The following is a 19,858-nucleotide window of genomic DNA, read 5'->3' as shown; positions in this document are numbered from 1 at the left end:
ATGTTCAAGTGATGATATTACAGCTGAGAAGGGGGCAAGTGCATGGAATGGCCAGCTGGGTGTCTGCCTAGTTGTATCCACAGAGGTTCTGAAATAACTAAACCAGAATTATTTTGTAGGTGCTGTGGACTTCAAGTCTTTGAGGGTAACTGCCTTTCTTGTGATGCAGTGCTTCATAACAAGCACCTTTGCTGGTTTCTCACCTTAAATTGAAGTTTGCAAGCTATAGCTTTCATCTAATTAATGGATTTTTTAAATTTTTTTTTAAATTAGAGCTAATTATGCTGTAACTTCAATGTTTAATATGCTCTTCCATGTGGAACTAGTTGCTGATCTGCTATGAAGGGAGTACTGACACTTCTTTGAAAGGCTTTATGGAAAAATAAGTGATCCAGTATGGCAATTCACATAACAAAGCCCTCAAAAATCAAAGGGGGAAGCCTGGTTATCTGGTCCATTTCGCTAATGTGTTCGTTCAATGCATGTGTCTTTGGATTCTTTGGTGTTCCTTTCTGGTCAGGTAAAGAGCATTGTTCAATACAAGGAGGTTTTACTTTTTCTTATTTTTAATGTTTCAGGTAAGTAACTTCATCCTAGAAGGGTAAGGTGGATGTTAGTTCAGTCTACCTGCATGTCCCTCTTGTTTGAAGTATGGCCATAGGGCATTGATATCCCATAGATAAATCATTACGAACAAATCTTGTCTCTGAGGCAAGAACTGTTCAGCTGTGGAGTATTCTACTTCGGGGCCTCTGCTGGCTCATATAACAGTGACTGTAGGGTAGAAATGAATGCTCATGCAGACCTTCTCGATTTAAGCACTTGCTTCCTCTTTAGGCTGATATGTGTAGGCTATATTCAGTATTTAACTCTGTGCTGTGGCACTCCAGAAAAGAGAAAGTGACCCCTGAGACAACTAAAGGTTGAAATGTTTTTCAGCCCAGGATCGTATCAGTAATGGACTGACCGTATCCAAATTGCACCAAAAGACTGAGAAATGATGGTGAGTACTTAATGGAAAGCTGAACATAAAATCTTTGTCCATTTTCTGGGTCCAGCAAAACCGACACATCACAAGGAAGCTTTCCTCTGTTTTGAAAGATGGAGGAATTTGGTGTCTGTTATTAATTCAAGTTCTTGTAGCTAAAGTGTAGAATTCACTGAAATAATAAGATACAGCTATTTGTAGAAAGACAAGGGATCAAATTCTACGGTACAACTGGGGACCATTTATGTGGCTAATGGTGACCAAAGTTGTCTGACTTCAAGAATTCTGTGTTCATGGCGGGGGAAAAAGGTCAGCAGAGCATGTGCTTTTGGATGTGGAGTTTAGTAGTCTGTAGAAGTCTGGGACAATGTGCATGCACAAAACCAATTAATAGTTAAGGGGCTTTGTAAGATCTAGGTTGGTATGGTAATATTTGTTTTCATTATAGAATTAATATTGCCCAACTTACCTGTAAATAACATAAGGAAAGGGGGATGAGTTCAAGAATTAACTAGCCGATTTCTTTGAAAACTTCTACTTTCTTTTCAAGTTACTAAAACTTAATTCCTCTGTCTATATTAGGTTTAATATGAAGTTCTCAAGGGATTTGTAGTTCTACCCAGAGCTTCACAGACAAACTCTACAGTTCAGTAGACAGAGTTAATAGGTTTAGTAAATATTAATAAAATAAATCTATTGTACAACTAAATCTTTAGGGAAATGACTCTGGTGGTTTAATTTTAAAAAAGAAACATGATCTTGATGACTTTGTGGAGTTTTCTTATTAAAATTATTTTTAGTAATTGAAGTGGGTATCATATTTATTAGATAAACTTTAATAAAAACTTCAGATGTACACATGGGGTAAACTGATAGGGAACTAAGTGGTGTGTTTTTAAAACTCTGGGAAAAAAGGTCTTTGAAAGTTAGTGGTCACCTTAGGGAATGGTCTTTATTTGACTAAAAAAGAGAAGTTTGCCTGGGGCTTTCTTACATAGCACCTTTATATTCTTGGTTTAAGAGGAAAAAAAAAACCCAGGAAACCACCAGGATGAAAGCAAATCAGGTGTTGTGTCCAGCTTCTCAGTTGAGTGGGTACCAGAGTCTCTGCTGGGCAACAGTTATGCAGTGTCAATAAGCTTTTTTCCAGTTCTCTCTAGAATTAGACAAAAGCAGTCAGATGTTGAGCAGTGCAGCAGCAGAGCTACTCTTGCTTCCTGAGCTACCTGTGGATGTCAGGGAAATGCCAATTTGCACCAACTGTATATGAGAATAGAGCATTTGTTTAAGTTGTTAGGACTAGGATCAGCAATGTTAAAACTTTGTTGGTTTTGGATGCAGAGATGCTTCTGAGCTTATCTGAAATGCCATTGTAAATCACTAGTTTGTAATGCATTATAGAGTAGTTAGTCAAACAAGAACAGCATCTAAGTAAAGGCTGCCCTGTGATCTCTATATGCATTATGCAATGTAGTCATTCCTAGCAGTGGCAGTTGCCAACAAACATATGCCAATTTTAATGTTTTGTTGCTTTTGAATGTGCAAGGAATAAACAAACAAGTCTGCAATAGAGGAAGGGGATAGAATGGCTTATTTGTGGGAGTCTGGCAGGGTATAGAGTATCTGGAAGATGCTCTTTGCTCTGTGGTTCATTACCTGCCATTAGCAGTTTTATTGGAATTAGTATTGTAGATGGACAGAGTATTTTGAAGAAGTCAAGGACAGTGGAGAAATCCAGTGTGCTGGTTTTGGAGGGAGAAAAGGCAGCAGGTAGTTTAGTTGCTTTGGGGTTTTTTTGTGTGATCGAAGTATGTGAAACTAAGAAATGGAAATGATTTAGCTACTTGAGGTTGCAAATAAATAGACCTTGTGATAGATTGACTCGTGGTTTGTCCAGCACCCACGAGCCACATGAACCTTCAATAAGGAAGTCTGCAAATCAGAAGGATTATTCTGGCAAAAAATGTTAGAAAGTATGTTTGCCAAGAATGAGTCATTCCTATTTGTCAGTATACTAGGAGAGTGCTGTGCTCAAAGAAGTAAAAAGTTGTTAGTGTAGCTGTTGTACAGAAGTGTAGTAGAATTACTAATCTCCCAAGAGCAATATAGGTCTTCAGTATAATTTTTTGTGGTGGTCACCTACAGGAAATTCTCAAACTAAATATTATTCAAAATGCATCTTAAAGTGAATGGTAGTCATGTAGGACCAAGCATGCATCTAGCCCATCTTACCTTTATAAGAGATGAAGTACTACTACTCATACTGCCTTAATCTCTTTAGATCACTGGACAGGCAAGGTAACTAACTGCTGCGTATTACCTACTCAGTCAACATGAAGTCCTGGAGTGCCTCTACTTTTCAATCATAGCAGTTTCTACCAAAAAATGGCCTGGTTCCTTATTGGGATTTTTGGCTATTAATATACATACTGTCATTATTGCTGTCATCAGTATTCTAACAATTTTTTTAAATGGAGAGAAGCTTGTTACATATGTGTGCTTAACAGAAGCCTGGTGTTAATATGGACTAAAGTAGACTGCATATTTTAAGGACTAAATAAGCTAAATAACATGGACTAAAATAGGAGGGAAAAAACCCATTTTTTGTATTCCAATAAGACATTGAATAGAAATACATTGTGCCGTAAAAATTGCCAGTGTGGTTTTAAGACCATGTCTACTGCCTCATAAATGCAGTTTCAGTAGTCCTGAGTTTGAGTTCACATGTGCAAATGGCTGGTTACAATATTTTTTTTCATTAAGCATTTTTGGAACACATGATGCTTTATGAGCAAAGGTTAACTAGGGCCTGAAGGAAGCTCAGAGCAGGAAAGTACAGATGTATTTGTAGCAATGAGGACCACTGGCCAGGCTCAGGATTACTACTGCTACATATTGTTTAAAGGTAGACTGTCTTTTGTTCAACACTGCAAGTGTCTTCCAAAAGACAGTGTTCTGCCATAACTAATTTCAGCGTCCAAAGTCATTGTGGCTAAATCCCTAATTCCCATGTGATAGGATTTCAGTTCATCTGTCAGAAAGGTAGCCTGTATGATATAAGAATGAACGTTTTGCTCTTAGTTACAAATATTGTTACCTTAACTGTGTTTTACTCTACACTGGAAGTAGAGCTTAGAAAACCTTTATAGTGCTGCCTTTTGTAATTGTGCATTTGTATAGAATTTTTTTAGTAGGTGAACATAATCTTGTCAGATAATGGAATAACCTTTGGGAGGAATGCAGTACCTGGAGCCTTGGGAGGCTGGGATAAATGAGGGCTCAGCACCCCTGTGAGTTTCAGGGGTCTTGCATGCAGTCCAAAAAATTGCTGTGATAGACTTCATTATTTTGGGTATTTCTGATTCTTGTCAGAATTCATTGCCCCAGGTAAAGCATTTATTGACTTCAGCTAGGAGAAGGCTTTTTGTGAATTTTGTTTTATATGTAAAGTATTAAACTGCTGAAACTGGTTGTTACATGATGTTAAGATTATATAATTTTAACACTGTTTCAGTGAGTTCTTACCTGTTTGGGAGCTGTCCATAGATTCTCATCAGTACTGGAACTTCAAGATTATTAAAGTAATTGTGTGAAGTGATTTGAAACAACATTAGCATCTGGCATCAGGACAGTTCTTACAAAATAGTCCTTGGATGAATTTTTCAGTGACTGAAACAAGCAAATGTTTCTCACCTCCGTCCCCCTCAAACACGCTACCTGGGATTGTTGTCTCTTGTGTAGCTCTGAAAATATGAAGACACTAAATTGTCAACTGAAAACATGTAACCTTTCAAATTTGCAGTTTGTCTGCAACATCAGTGCTGACTGTGTACTATAGTTGGTGAAGAAACTGCCTTAATTGAAGGATGTGATGGCGAGGGCAAATGTCATTTTAATGTCCTCCTAATGTCGTCTTACATAGCATTAAATAGGACTGTGTTTAGCAAAGGCCATTTTTCTATTCCTGTGCAGCTTGGAGGTGCTTGGAATGTTGAAGACTTTAATTTTTTTAAAACAATCTTAGTTAATAAAATAACTAGGAATGCTGTCTAGGGAACAGTTGAGTGGAGGCACGCACTTCCTTCGATCTGCAAGGAGGCCAGTGGCCAAGCTGCCCTTGTTCCTGCTTGTATCCTTTTCCACAGCTACGTAAGGATGTTGCAAGGCCAGATCCTCCCCAGGCAGTGCCTCTCTGAAGCTGCTGTCAGGAGACCCGTGCTTGTTCATGCACATCACCCTTCCCGAAGGACATAGCCTGTGTCAAGAAGGTAATGCTATTTAAAGGAGTCAAGTTAGCATAAAATAATGTCAAGCTACTGACTGACATTCAGGAAAATCTTGGTGCCCTGTATCATCATCTTTTATAAACCCTAAACTTTTTATGTTTTTCTTGTTTTAAAACTCTCTAGACAAGGCTTCACACCCTTTAGGAGCCTCCAGCCGTGCACTTTTATCATTAAACCTAGTGTCTTCTGAGCAGTTAAAGCTGTGGTGTAATAGCAACCCTTTTTTTAAAATATGCACAAAAATTAATTGAATTTGACTTAGAACTGAAGTAAAAATGAGTAGAAACAGTGACAATTTTATTGCAACTTCTGGACTAGCTGTAGTGAGCTAGTCCGTACACCCAGGCCCCACTTCTCCTGAGACAGTGAACTTCAGGAGGTGGGCAGTGGCAGTACCCTGCTGCTGGTTCTTCATGTGCCACATGGCAAGGGATGGCCTGGAGGAGCTGGCTGCCTTGTGCCCAGTTTCAAGAGTGGAACTGGGGGCAGGAGGGGAGATTCGAATCTGTGCTGCATCCTGTTTGCTGTTGCTTACACATGTGCTGCCAGTTTAAGTAAAATCAGTTGCTCCAAGAAAGCTTGCTTGTATTTGCTTTTTCAGAGTTTTCTATTTTTGTCCCTTTCTTGCTCGTTAATCTGCTGTACTTGAATTGCAAGACAAAAGGTTTGCATTTCTTTTGGTACTTTGAAGATAATTCATGCTCAATGCTATAGTTTGATCTTGGTAGAACTCTGTTAGAAAATCCGCTCTTCAGGATTTCTCTGACAAAAGGTGTTAAAGCTGGACAATCTTAAGGTATTTACCTGATGTTATTCTTGTGTAGTACTAATGTTGTAATCAAACTGCAGCAGAAGAGTTGACATTGTGACCAGATTTTATTTGAGCAAAACTAGTTAAGTTGATTCAACAGGCTGGCTTGCATAAAACCAGTTGGATAATTTTGCCATGCTTTTTTCATTTTATGATCTAATGCTTTGCAGATAGTTCAGCTATGGGTCCTGTATCAGCTGAACAAGTATATAGCTATCTGGATTTCTGGTATCTGAGTGTAACACTAACTTCAGTTTTCGTAATTTTTTTTACATGCTCTGCCAATGTCAGTGTTTTGGGTAGCTCTCCTGTCACTTTCCTTAAATTACTGAATGAGAGTTGTTTGATCCTATAGATCTAGCAAGTGTTCAGATAGTGAAGATCTCTGTTGATTTAGCAGGAATGTTTCCTAGCATCTTGCTTGTTTAACCCAATGGTGTTTCTCCTTCCCTCGTGTACGCCTCTACTTCAGCACTGTAATTGATGGGTTTAAAAAACTGTAATCCAAGGTAAACATTTTTAGTCCTGCTACTGTTGTCTTGTTGAACGTTGAGCTATAGAGCTCTTACTTTTAGTTTTGGGGCATGATGGAAACATCTTTGCTGTTCCAGCTTTCCCATCTCCACTTCCTCTGACAGTCTGTGTTTCCCAGGTGCAAGAGTGTCCAGATTCTTGTCCTTCAGGGCATGCTTAGTGTGTTCTTTGCTCAGGGTGTTCCTCAGCCTTCACCTGCTCTTGTGGGGCAATTTGGGCACTGTTTTGTCTTAAACACAAGCATTGTCAGACTTGAGTGTCATCTTTCCAGTTGCTTGCTGAAGGGGCTAGCTCAGGCAGGAGAACGCGGCCTTGCTGTCTACTTGCTGGGCTTTGTTTCATTAGAAGTCCTGAGAGGGCACAGATGGGAGGGATTGAGGCCAGGAATGAAGTGGCCAGGATAGCCTGTTGCACTCTGCCTATTTTTGGGCAGCTACTGAAGGGCAGGAAGCCTGAACTAATTCTTTAATGAATCAAAGTGATAATCTGGGGCTGTAAATGCGCTCAGGAGTCCTTACAGCAATCCCAGTTGGATGGGAACAGTCAACAAGTGTGCATGTTCCCCATTTCCAAGAGGCTGTTGGGTAAGTGGTAAGGTCATGGGGATACAGCTTGTATCAGATCCTTCTGAAAACACTTTTGTGTGTTGCTTTATTGCCTGGTCAGCCATGGGTAAAAAGGAAAAATACATAGTCCAAGGAGCGTGAGTAACTTCTGATGCTTGTCATGCTTTAAAGGTAGAAGCAAAATCTCAAAGGGTATTTCAAGAACTGTAAGTTCTCTCATATTTCTGTTCAATACCTGTATTGTGTCTAAATCAAAACCAGGATTTTAAGAAAACAACTTGGGTTAAAAGCAATCTGCTTCTTAAAAGCCAGTTTTATTACAGAGCTTGCCTGTGCTAATCAGCTGCTGTGGAAGTTTCTCGGCTTCACTTGGAGAAACAGATTTGATAGTACATAAGCACTTGAAAGGAAGACTAACATGACAGATTGGCTTGTTGCATCTGTGGGACTGTCTTGAGTAGCTTTGAGTTTATAGTTTGCTGTTTGGCTTAATGCTCAAAGCAGTTTCCTTTTACTTAAGTGCTGGAATAACTTTGGCTATGAACTCTGACAGTGGTATGGCCTCTGTTACTTACACTAGCATGCAACTGAGCTGTTAACTACACAGATGCTAATAGTGATTTTTTTTTTCAAGGGGGATTTTGGAGAGGAAACTGAGAGTGGAAGACTAAAAATAATTGAAGCTCTGGCTTTCCCTAGCCCTTTTTTGATTTTATTAGTCTGTAGAGAGGAAAATTCTGTCCTTCCAACTTTATTTTGATGTCTTACAGATTGACCTTACCTTACAGGAAAAGGTAAAACCAAAACTTTTCCAGATTACAGATGTAATAGACTTGAAAATACTAAACAATTTTTTCATAGTGAACACTATTTTTGGAACATGCTTGTGTCCGTACTGGCAACATACTGCAGCATGAGAATATCATGTTGAGGAAATCCTGTCTTGTACAAATCAATCTACTCAATACTATGTGTTTCCTGTGTATAGAATTCTTTTGGAGGAAAGATGGGTTCTGTCATCCAGTCTGTATTTCATTGTGGCTAGTGTTCAGTCTTTTATACATTAATAAACATGGATTCCTTACTTGCTAGCAGTGATAAAACTCCGTCAGTGTAGTCTTGGCTACATTTTTGGTTGTTCTTTGTCTCCCTTTCAGGAAAAGTTGTTCTAATTGCATTGAATCAGGATGGTTATATTTTATATATATCAACTAGGGTATTATAACAGTGATAATATATGTACACATTGCTTTGTATGTTTTTAATACACACACACACGCATATGAAAGTCAGGATCTCTAGCTGAGATCTCGGTCTTTAAAGCACCCTACGTGCATATAATGAGAAAATAGCCCTATTGTTTTCTGGGAGTAAATTATAGGCTGACTTGTATGTCTGCACACCAGTGTCATTTTCTTGGCTGAATTCTCCTTAGCAGTTTGTGGGCATCTGAGTGTACAAACAACTTAAAACACAGAAGCATGTGGTTAAGACACTGTGACACAGAATCCTGTATCTTCATGATCTAAAGCAGAAAGTTGTAATATTTTCTTGATCTGAAGATTTACCCAGTGAGCTGAAAGGTTGGCTTTTTTCTTTGGGAAATTACTTCGCAGAAACGTAATTTCCTTGGAGGTCTAAACAAGAGCTTGTTCCTGCTCCAGAAAAGCCAGACTGTTATACTGGAAAGAGAAAAAGCAATTGGGACGTGTTTGACAAAAGTAGAAGGAAATAAAACAAAAAGCCTATTCTGTTGAAGGAATTTAATAAACCTAAAATATCAAAATATAAAGACACTGAGGCATTCTAGCTTGTTAGCAAAACTAACAGACTGCTTCCTCGTGGCAGAGTACAGTTGCTTTTAATAATTACACAGATGTGTTAGTGTCCAGAACAAGCATTTCTTTCTTGCCCTTTCTGTAGTATGGTATATGAAGTATCTTACATGTACCATAAACTGTTCTGTGGTCAAACATGTAATATGTATTGAAAGCAATAGACAGATTGTCCTATGTAGAGCATTTCTGGAGTAAATGAAAATCATGTAATAAGCCTAATCCTGTTCTTAGTGTGAAGAGAACAGGATTTTAGCTGTAGTATTTGAAATACCTAGTCTTCCCAGGGTACACGTGTTTCTTGCTGAAGTTAGAAATATTAAAAAATAATGTCAAACTGAAAAAATGTGGTATTGTCTTTCATAGCTTTTGAAGAACATTTGATGATGAATTATCGCTTTGACTGCAGTTGTTTCTACAGTTGTTTCTTATGCTGCAAGCTTTGTCTTCTGAGAACTCAGAAGGGTTGCAGAAGGCTCATGGCTTTCAAGATGGTGCCTTTGGCAGCCATGTTGCACTGGATGACTGCTTAGGATGTCAATTCTTTGGGCTGAGAATGCTGAGACTTCTGTCCCTTTTCTTGATTTTTAAGAAATAAATTCAGTATTTTAGTGAGGGTTTACAGTGAAGATTGGCATTTTGAAGATGCCACTCCCATAATCGGTGTGTCTCTCTTTTTAATCTGAGGGGAACAGTAATGTTGCAGGAAACTGGAAGTTTTATTTCAAAAGGCCAAAATGCTAGGACCACCACTTCTGGCAGCACACACTTCAGAGTATGTTTTCTTCCTTACCAAGTTCCCTGGCTCCTGCGTAATCAGTTTGTTACAGAACTGAAAACATCCTTGAATAATTATCTACAGCTCTTGTTATAGCTCTTGATGGTCCAATTCATCTGGACTTTCAGCTGCCGCTGGAGACATAAAAGTACTGATATGATCTGTTTATCTAATTTTTGAAGGCAAGATTTGGTCTCTGTGTGTGATAACCTGAGACTTGCTATGCAGATTAAGGACTTTTTGTATATAGACGTTTTAGATTACTTGGCTTAGTGTGAAGGAATTTCAGGTTGAAGTTAGATTCAAAGCTATGAAAATGATCTGAGTGAGGCCATCTAATATCTCTGGGTCCTCCACATGATGTTTTTCTTGGCATGGTGGGAGATCGTATTCATCAAGCAGAATCACGGTGCTATTAAATAAGCAAGGATTGCTGTGTAGAATCAGTGACAGTCATTTGATTGGCATGTTTTAGGAATGGGTTCTTGCTGTCTTGCCTTACATTTTTAGTGATATTTGCACTTGCTGTATAACAGTATTTCCCTAATATTTTGTATGTTGTGGTTCTTTAAACATCATGGTGAGCTTACTCTCATAAATGGGTTGGGATGAACAGATGGCATATTGCTGGGGTGGTTTGTGTGTAATTGGTGTATCTGAGCTTATTAAATACTTTTGTAAGAGAAATACAGACGTTGCTTGATCAACTTCTACAGACTTCTGTGGGGAGGCAGATGATTATAATAACATCTTTTGGAAAAATTAACCACTCATACCACTCAGAGTTAAATTGAAGCTTCCAGGGGCTTTGTGAGGAATCTTATTGGAAGTCATTTTGAAACTGCAGGTTTTCTACGTGGTACCTGCAGAAATGCTTTAGAATAGACTGTTTCCCAGCTATTGTATGTACGTGCTCCTGTTCTCACCAGGCTCTGAGAATATTAAACTATTTTGGCACTCCTGTCAAAGGAATCTGGGATCAAATGTCTTATAACTAGTTCATGCTGAATTTTTGTCAAAATCATGCTTGTTTTATAGTAGAGAGGGAATATGGGACACTTTATTATACATTTCAATCTTTCTTTGGAGAATCGCTTCAAAGCGATGAAGTCAAGTAATTGATTGGGACTTACAAGATCAAGTGAGTGTTTATCAGTGTGAAGTGTCATTGGAGTGCTCACTTAGTATGTGCCCTTATGTTATCTCTTCAAATCAGCATATGACACAGGCTGAGCAGTGCAGTAATACTGAGCAACAGCTATTGATGAGCCTGATTTTTTTTTGTTAAATTTTTATCTTACTGAAAAGAGTAAATTGAAGGTAGTCAGCCGGTATCTGATCTTCTCCCATGATCCATTTGCTGCGTGGTTTTGTGTGTACAGGTTGAATTTGAAGTGAATCATGTGTGTTAAAGTATTCAAGGCTTCTTAAACTGGGAGATAACTTGTAGTATTTCTTTTGAAAGGTGAAGTAGCGAAGCATTCACAGTTGGAGTCTTCAGCTTTCAAAGGTTCTCTTGGCTTTGGAACTGGGAAGTGTCCTTATATTCTGTTCTTCCTGTGAAGCTAAGGAATGGATGGACTCTTAAAATTGGGTTTTAGAAATGTATAATTTTCAGAGACATCTCTGTATAGCATTGTTTTCAGTGAGTTAGTAAACAAAACCTCACTGCTACTATTTCTACTTTTGGCTTTACAAGAACCTTACAGGTGATGGGTTTTCATATGGAGGTTCATAGTTTATCTCTTGGAATATTATTGAGATATTTTGGTACATAAGCTTCTTTTGTAGGAGTCATCTTAGTCTAATTTCTCTTCTTGGCTCTTCTGCCATAATCCCATAGCTCATAGGTCACAATATTACTGCTGTTCCTTCAGATATATTCATCTTGAGACACTTGCAAGTCCCTCAGGCTCGGAACTTGTATGAGCACCTGATCACACATTCCTGTTGTTCTAGTCCTTTATCCTGGCCTCTTCTAAAAGAAGCTATAGGAAAAAAAGGAAAGATGCAAGATCATATTATTGCCCAGGAGTGCTCAACCATGTGAACACAAGATGGGGAGCAGAAAAGGAGTAGGTGGGTCGCAATCTGAATGTGAGTTAAGTGTTATGCTGTGGTGAAAAAGGCAAAAGGCAAGAAAGTATGGCACAGGAATATAGCCTACTTTGTTCAACACATACTGCCTCATCTGTTGCACTGTGTAGCTAGGTGGTCAGACTAATGTCCATACTACTGTCAAGTTTGATTTTTTTTTTGGCTTTGTGACACAGTTTTAAGGGTAGAAGAAAGCCAGGGTAGTTTTGTGGATGCTTTTAAGAACATCCTCATCGTTGAGAAAGTATGCAAATGCTTGTCTGAGAAATTGAGTTGAACATGGAGGTCCATGTGACTATAGAGTTGATTGTATTAGGCCATGCATATCCTCATATTAATAATTAAATATTTCTAATTCTACTGATGTTTTGAGTTTCCATTTAATTGGCCATCAACCATGGCTTTTGGTTCAGTTTTATGTAAGCAGATGACAGTGCACCTAGCAAACACTACTATGTTTGAATTTATATTTGCATCCACAGTCTAACTCACAAGTACACAGAAGGAGTTAAAGAATAAGTTGTTTGAAGATTAATCCGTTGTAGAAAGTCACAAAAGAGGGGGAGCAGAGGAACCTGACCAACAAATCCTGCATCTAGCCTCTTTCTGTGCACAAGAAGTCGTTTTTACTAGGCTCTGTGGCAGTGTACTTTGCACCCTTGCTTATAACTAGGTCTTTGGAAGTTGCTTGTCTGCTTTCAGAAATTGAAGTTGTTTGCTGGACTAGTCAAGTTTCGTGCAAAACTTGGAAGATTGGCAAAAGTGAGTAGCTGTTCTGGAAATAAAATGGTATTTCTTCCTTGGTTTCAAGAGAGGTTGCAAGGTTAACACTTGCACATGTGCTCTTTATTGCGGAAGGCACTTCCAGTGACTCTTCTGCCCAACAGGTGTTGCTCTAAATACTTGGATCCTGTTTCACCAGCTTTGGTTTAAACATTAGTTTGTCTTGCCTTTATGTTCATTATCCCTATTCTCCTGTAAATTTGCTTCTGCCAGGTGTCCTTACAGATCCCTCAGGTACAGCAGCTAGACAGTTTGAAGTGAAAGACTTCACCAAACATGTGGTGAAGCTTTTAAGTTGCAATTAAGATACAGTGGAAAATTTTCCCTGAAGTAGGGCTGGCAAGTGTTGTTGTTTAACCCCAGCCAGCAACTAAGCACCATGCACTGAAACCAGGACACAAGTGTTATCTTGAGTGGGGTTATGCAGTGAAGTCCTTGCTTTTCTTAAGTCCTCCTTGGAAGCTTTTTCATTTAACACTGGGGGGGCAGGGGGCATGGCTAGTATTTTCACTTGAAACCTCTTTTTTTACAGCACGATAAAAAAATTGTTACATGTGATTATTCATATTATCCACGCATAGGAAGGAAACAACAGAATTCATAAAAAGTAAGTTCTTGGATTGGTAAAATAGGTTGAGCTGGCACTTCCGTGTTAATAAGTTAGCAGATTGTGTAATTTATATCATCTCAGACTTAGTGGTTTGGAAATGAATTATAGGATGATGGAAGAAGTTAACTTGGAAAAATCTTGAAACTGCTGTAGCTAGCAGTACTTTCTAGATCTCTGATAAATATAGCACCAAGTAGTATATGCAGTTGACTTAACTTACAGTTAAATTAATGTAAGTGTTAGTTTAACATCTCTTACTACAGGAGCTTGTTCTGTGAGGATCACTTTGGCTCTTCTGAGATGGAAGAAAGGCCATGCAAGAAGGGTGCATGAAATGTAGATGCCCAAGAAGGCCAGAATGTAAGGCTGATTTAGGCTTAATGAGTATCTGTGTCACAGATGCAGGGGTGAGTAGTTCTCTTCAGCTAAAGGGGCCTTCTTGTCTACGTGATGTTACTTGCCATTTAGTTTTATTCCCAAGACCTTTTGCCTTGTGGGCCATGTTATCACTCCATGCTTAGAATGAAACATGAGTGTAGTTCCTGCGCAAATGAGGCTTCATTTGTTTCTCCTGCTATCATCTCAGTGACTTTGTGAGCCTTTCCAGGGAAGAGCAAGGAAGGGGAAGAGGAGACTTGGAGCTGATCATCTTATAGTAATTGTCTAGTTCTTCTCTGGGTATCAGCTTGTTTGTAAGATAAGATAAATTTAGGGAATGGCTGTTATCCTGCTGAAGTCTTTTGCACAGTAAGTTTTTGCAAGTCCTGCTGACTTATTTTTTGTGGCAAGTACCTGATACTGTTGTTCTGCATTGGATACCAAATTGCCTCACACACTAACATTTCTTGCTGTAGCATGCAAACTTCAAGCTCTCGTGGGTGGGAATGGGCTGTATGGTGTACTGCTGTTAAACAACAACAAAACAAAACCAAAAAAACCCAAAACCACCTAAAAGCACACCCCACCCCCCCAAGCTCTTGTTATATAGCCCATGTAGTAATGTTTCTAATGTTTTTATTACAATATGAGGAGGCAACTCTTGTTTTCAGTGAAGTCGGCAGAGCTCTGATTAACTCTGATTGCATTAGCTTCCAAATTCACTCTAAGCATCATGTGAAAATTATTAATATTTGCTCTGTTAAACTACAAAATAATAGCCTGGGAAAGCCTGAAATGTGTTTGTCCGTTTCATTATTCAAATACAAAGTTGGGCATAGCAGGACGTTTTTCTGAGGCTTCAGAAAGTGAGAATGTACAAACATGCTATTAAAAGGTTGGTTAAAGATCCTGAGGGTGCAGTCCAGAGAAGACCACACAAATTCTGCTTCAGGATGTTTTTGTTTTCTGCCTGTCAACAAATTATACTCTGCTATGGAGATTTATAATAGTGTACTAACAATGTTACTCTGTGCCCTGGATGGAAACTATGCACACACAGAACAATAAAATCTGAAAGTTTGTTTTAAGACAGTAATGCAAGTAAATGCTCTGCTCAAGGTTTGTATTTGTGGTTGTGACTTGTTGAAATGGGAAAACAAACAGGAAAAGCAGGTGTGGTAGGCTTATTATGGAATACACCACCATGTCTTGAATTTAACTCAAGCATAGAGACCATAACAACATTAACCCTTAAATGCATTTGTGTGAGTCAGAATTATTGATATTTTTAGAATCAACTCCCCCAACCATGTCAAATGTGCAAAAGTAGAATAAAAATAAATGAAAACCTGTTTTCCTTAGCTTCCTCAGTTTGAGCTCCGCGGTTGACTTTTTGCCATCTAACTGATCTTTTTTAATGTTTGTGCTCTAAAGCTTTGATTTACTTGGTGGTGTTGTATGAATGGATTCTTAAGGCCTTGTGAAGCTCTAATTAAACTGATAATGTTGCTCTGATTTAACAGAAAGCTTAAGCAGGTGCACGTGTCCTCTACTGGCTAATGAAGTGTCCATGTTTGAATAGCCCACTGAATCAGGGCTGCTAAATGATGATGCATCTTCTGACCTTTAAGTAAAACTGTATCTGTACTTTTAATAGTTGGTGGGAATTTGTCTGATATATCAGTACAATAAGGTCTGATTGGCAGGCACCTCTCCAGCTTTCCCCAGAGCAGCTGGATGCTCTGTGTGTCTAAAGGAAATCTTGAGGGAGGGAAAACAAAGTTTATTATGGATAAGTGAAATGCTTGTAATATTCTCCTCTGTAATATTCTATTTTTGTCAGAACTCCTGACAAACTTTCCACTTACTCTTGATGGGTACTCAGTAAAAACGGCAGGGGTATTCCACAGGTCTGAGTTTATCCTGATACTTTCTTAGAACTACTATTGATTTCTGCTCCATCACGCTTGTTCTAGTAAAGGATTAATTTTTCTTTCTTCTTTGAGTCACATCAAGCAGCTTATCCCTTGATGTCAAACAGAGTAAAAGCTAGGTATCAAAGTAGAGATTTCTGCTCTAGTTATTAGTATGAGTTGCCCACAGAAGGATATAGTTCCTCATGGTTTCCAAATGTTTGTTCCTCTGCTTACTTAGGAAGTCTTTATTATATACCTAGTGAGATTTAGGGCTAGTTTCTCTTGCTTAATTGCAGTGGCCTACAGGAGCAGTAGTTTCTTTTCTTTTTTGAAACATAGCATTTGTAAGTAGTTGGAAGAAACAGAAATAATAATTAGTGCTTTTTTACTGTATAAGCTATTAGGTTGTAAGTTAGCCATGCATATGGAAGAGTATATTGAGAGCTTTACAAAATGCTGTTTAAATGAGGTGCCTGACTTGTAGTCCTTGATTTATAGCTTTTTGGGATATTATTAACCCTGTTACTAATTCTGTGACATCTTGTATGTAAGATGTGTAAGTTTAGTGACCAGGGCATGAATTGGATGAGGCTTATGCATAGCCATGATGATAAGCTATGGAGAGACTAGTAATCTCATCTGATGAGAAACACCACCTTTTGTAAGCCTTCTTGTTGCCATGTGACTTTTTCTTTTGGGCAACAGATGATGGATTTTGAATAACCCTCCTGAACTTGCCCTCAGGTCCTCCTCTGCAGGAGGAGGTGGTTGGGCCCTGGCCCTTCACTTTCTTTTGGGTGAGGTGAAGAAGCAACAGGAAAATGAGGGTGTTTCCTCTGAAGTGCCAGAAGTGCTAGACAGGGAATAAGGGCAGGGACTGTCTCCCTTGGTTTCAAATAGTCAGAGAAGTTTTTAATCCTGTGCGTGGATTCGGGAGAAGGACGGGGGGGGGCGTAATTCTGCATTTGAGAGCAAGAAAAAGGTTTGAGCAAGACTGAAAGGAAGCAGTAAAGAAAAAGAAATGACACTTAACCCTTGCCCCTGAGATCTTGGGGTCTTGGGTTAAAATTCTGTTATTGATGACATTACCCAAACTGTATCCCTTATACCATCCTTGGGATTTCTGTGAATGTTGTCACTGCATAGTAGTGTTGAACTAGATATAACAGCTTTCTTCCCCCAAGACATATCCTTGTTTTCCCGGAACCAGTCTGTAACGTTTTAAGCACAGTCATCCACTTTGTGTTAAATTTTCAGGTACAGTGTAATTAAAGCATGCCATGAAGTCATAAATCTAATCCCTCACAGCTTAATGGGGAAGCAGGGAATGACGCAGTCATTCTTATAATGAAGAAGGTGCAAAATGTAATCTGTGTCTGAAATGGCTGAATTGTGTGCTCTGTCATACTCATTAACTTAATCTGTAAATTTGCCTCCAGTTTGGGGCTAGTTTCTTAGTGAATCAGAGAGAATTTGTTTTGACTACCGTACCAATGAGTGAAGCGAGAGAAAATAAATTGCAAAGCAACTTCCCTTCCTTTTTTTTTTTTTTCCCCTCTCCTTTGTGTGAAAGTGGCCTGATTTTCCTCCCATCCATTTGGCCCAGGAAAGTCCAGTCATTCTGGCTACCTGATCCTCCTCCTCTGCTCAGTAATGCTGTCTTGACTGCTGTCATGTCCTCAACTTCTTCACCACCCAAAATTCATTTAATCTCCAATGTTTCTTGGGGTTTCCTCCTTGCCTATGTGCTGTTCTGCATTCTGCTTTACTCTAGAGGAGAGGTGATGTCTCTCCCCTTGCTAGCTTTTTGATCCACTTCCCACAGTTCTTGATGGTAACTGGGGATCAAGGGCTCTCCTGTAACAGACCGTGCACCTGGCTCAGGAGGTCCCTGAGCTGCCAGCTGTGGGGGCCCAGAGACTTTTCTGGGACTGCTGGTATATGCTTACTGTGTTCTTGCACCGTTCCTGGCTGGTTGCTTTTGGCCATGGACGCGGTCTGGTTTGATTGAGTGTAGCTATTTTTGGCTCTTATTTTACTGTTATCTAGGCAAACTTCAGAACTTTATGCAGCAGATGGCTGGAAGTGCTGCCATGTTTAGCAGTTTTGCAATACATTTCAGACTTTAACATATTTATCAAGTTTTGTATGAGAAACATGATTCAAGGTAAGCAAAAATGTGTAGCCTCTAGCCACCACGGTACACTGAGCAGCAAGATTGAGTGTACTGTGGTGGCTGTCTGTCTTGACAGAAGTCAGATCAAGTTCACTCAGTATTATGCATGGAAAACATTTTAAAAATTAAATAATTATTTAATTTGGAAAGCTAGTGTATTTTTCTGAAACAAGGCTATTCTTATTTGAGGTGGAAATAAAAAGATAAAGGAAAAAATCCTTTACCATGATCTTGTGAACATGGGCATTTAAAGGTCATTGATGTAATCCTGTAGTAGAAATCTTTGTAAAAAAAACTTAAATCAACAGAAAGGGAACACTTTTGTTTATTTCAGTAAAACATCACTGGAATGGTCAAAGTCCAAAGTATTTGGGATGATCCTGCTGTTACTGTGATGGCAGTGAAGTTTGGACTGGTTGCCATTGCTGATGGCTATGGTCCGGATACCTCTAGCCAGGGTGAATATTACTATTACAACCTTGTTGAAACTTTGCCACCAAAATGGGAGCGGGGGGGGGGAAGTGTAGAGGAACAGAGGACAGCGTTGTGGTGCACAGAATCCGGCCCTCCTGAGGGCTGCACTACGAGATGCCAGAGCTGTGATGGTGGCTCATGGGACCACAACTGTTGGGAGGCTGGGAAGCAATGACAGGCTGTATAACATCTGAGCAGCCGTAACTTTATTGGCGCTTGGCCTTTAGCAAGTGTGAGAACTTGGGTTAGTGTGATCTTACTGAAGTGTAGTAATAACAAAAAGGGGGTGGGGGGTGGGTGGGAGAGGTTGTCTACTGTAAGCCAGAAGTATTGCCTGTGTTTCTTTGTCCTGGAGGGTGTGGAGTAGCTCTGTCTCCAGTAGTTTGACGTACTGAATTGATTTATCTCAGCTTCTCTGAGCACTGTAGTAGTGCCCATCTGGTTGGGTGTTCTGGATGTCTGTGACAAGGTGTTGGGGGCTGCAGGGGCCTTGGCGAGGAGAGGCTGGGGCTGCCCTGTGCCAGACACAGCCAGTTCTACGGGGCACAGCTGAACCCCTCAGCCAAGATGGTGGCACATCTGGGAAAGTGTATTTAAGAAAGGTCAAAACACTGCATAGATGGTGAGGAGTGAGGGGAAAAAAGTGAGAAACAACCCTGCAAGCACTCAGGTCAGAGGAGTTTCCCATCACTTTATTTACAGGTAAAAACCTACCTCGGTATGGCATTTCTGTTCTTTGGAATGCACAGAAACAGCTTGTGAAAGCTTAGATCAAGAAATTAAGAAGCCATGGTACTAGGAAGCTCTTTGTTTGTTTTTTCCCATCTCTTCCCTTCAGGGATAGATGGTGGAGACATCACTGAAGTAAGTATTTTAGGAATGTAAACTTGTTTCCCACTATTTTAGTAGTGTGATATGGAACTCAAGCTTTTTGGCTCGGGTGTCTTTGAAAGAGATGCAACTTCAAATACTTCTTTTGCCATCTTTGTAAGGGGGTTCACATATGCAGATTTCTATACATCTTTGGTGGTTTGCTCAACCATGTGTGAAAATCACAGCTCCTGCTCTCAGTTGAATGTAGAGAGAGAAAAATCCAGACTCCACATCACTGCTGGCCTTCATTGAGGTAATCTGTTCCTCACAAGCAGCAGGTTTGTAGTCCAGAGTGACTGGCTTAGCTACCTTAGGGTTTTTTAACATCTGCCTGTTAAACTGGAGATGCAAATAGGAAATGCAGCACTTGGCAACAGTTTGTGGCTTTGCAATCCTCTGGAGAAATCTGGATCTATAAAACAATGAATGGGTTGCAATGAGGCATAAATATCACATTTTCGTTTCTAAGTTATAACTCTGTTCTAGTGGGTTGTTTTGTGTTACATAAAGAAAAAAAAATTTGCTTAGACCAGCACAAATTACAAAACGAGAAGCATGTGTAACACTTGGTTTAGCACAATTACTCAAAGCTGCACAGTTAAGATGAGCAGGAGTACGTTTTCTCTTTTTTTGCTTGGTTTAACAGTGGAGAGAACACTAGACTGGAAACTGGGTGAGGATTTGCTAAAACAGAAACCAGTTATTTTTGTGTATGCCACTGTTACTGTTTTTTTAACAGAGGGAAAAACTATA

The 19,858-nt window shown here is 39.4% G+C and overlaps 1 protein-coding gene across 3 annotated transcripts in view; it reads left to right on the top strand.

The window, feature by feature from the left end:
- ATP8A2 (ATPase phospholipid transporting 8A2) overlaps window positions 1-19,858 on the top strand; it is a 334,991-nt gene that overhangs the window by 106,724 nt on the left and 208,409 nt on the right. The window lies entirely within an intron of this gene.

Source organism: Gymnogyps californianus, chromosome 1 (genome assembly GCF_018139145.2).
Source record: "Gymnogyps californianus isolate 813 chromosome 1, ASM1813914v2, whole genome shotgun sequence".
NCBI lineage: Eukaryota > Metazoa > Chordata > Aves > Accipitriformes > Cathartidae > Gymnogyps > Gymnogyps californianus.
The sequence above is the reverse complement of the archived record's forward strand: the minus strand, read 5'-3'. Positions and strand labels throughout refer to the sequence as shown.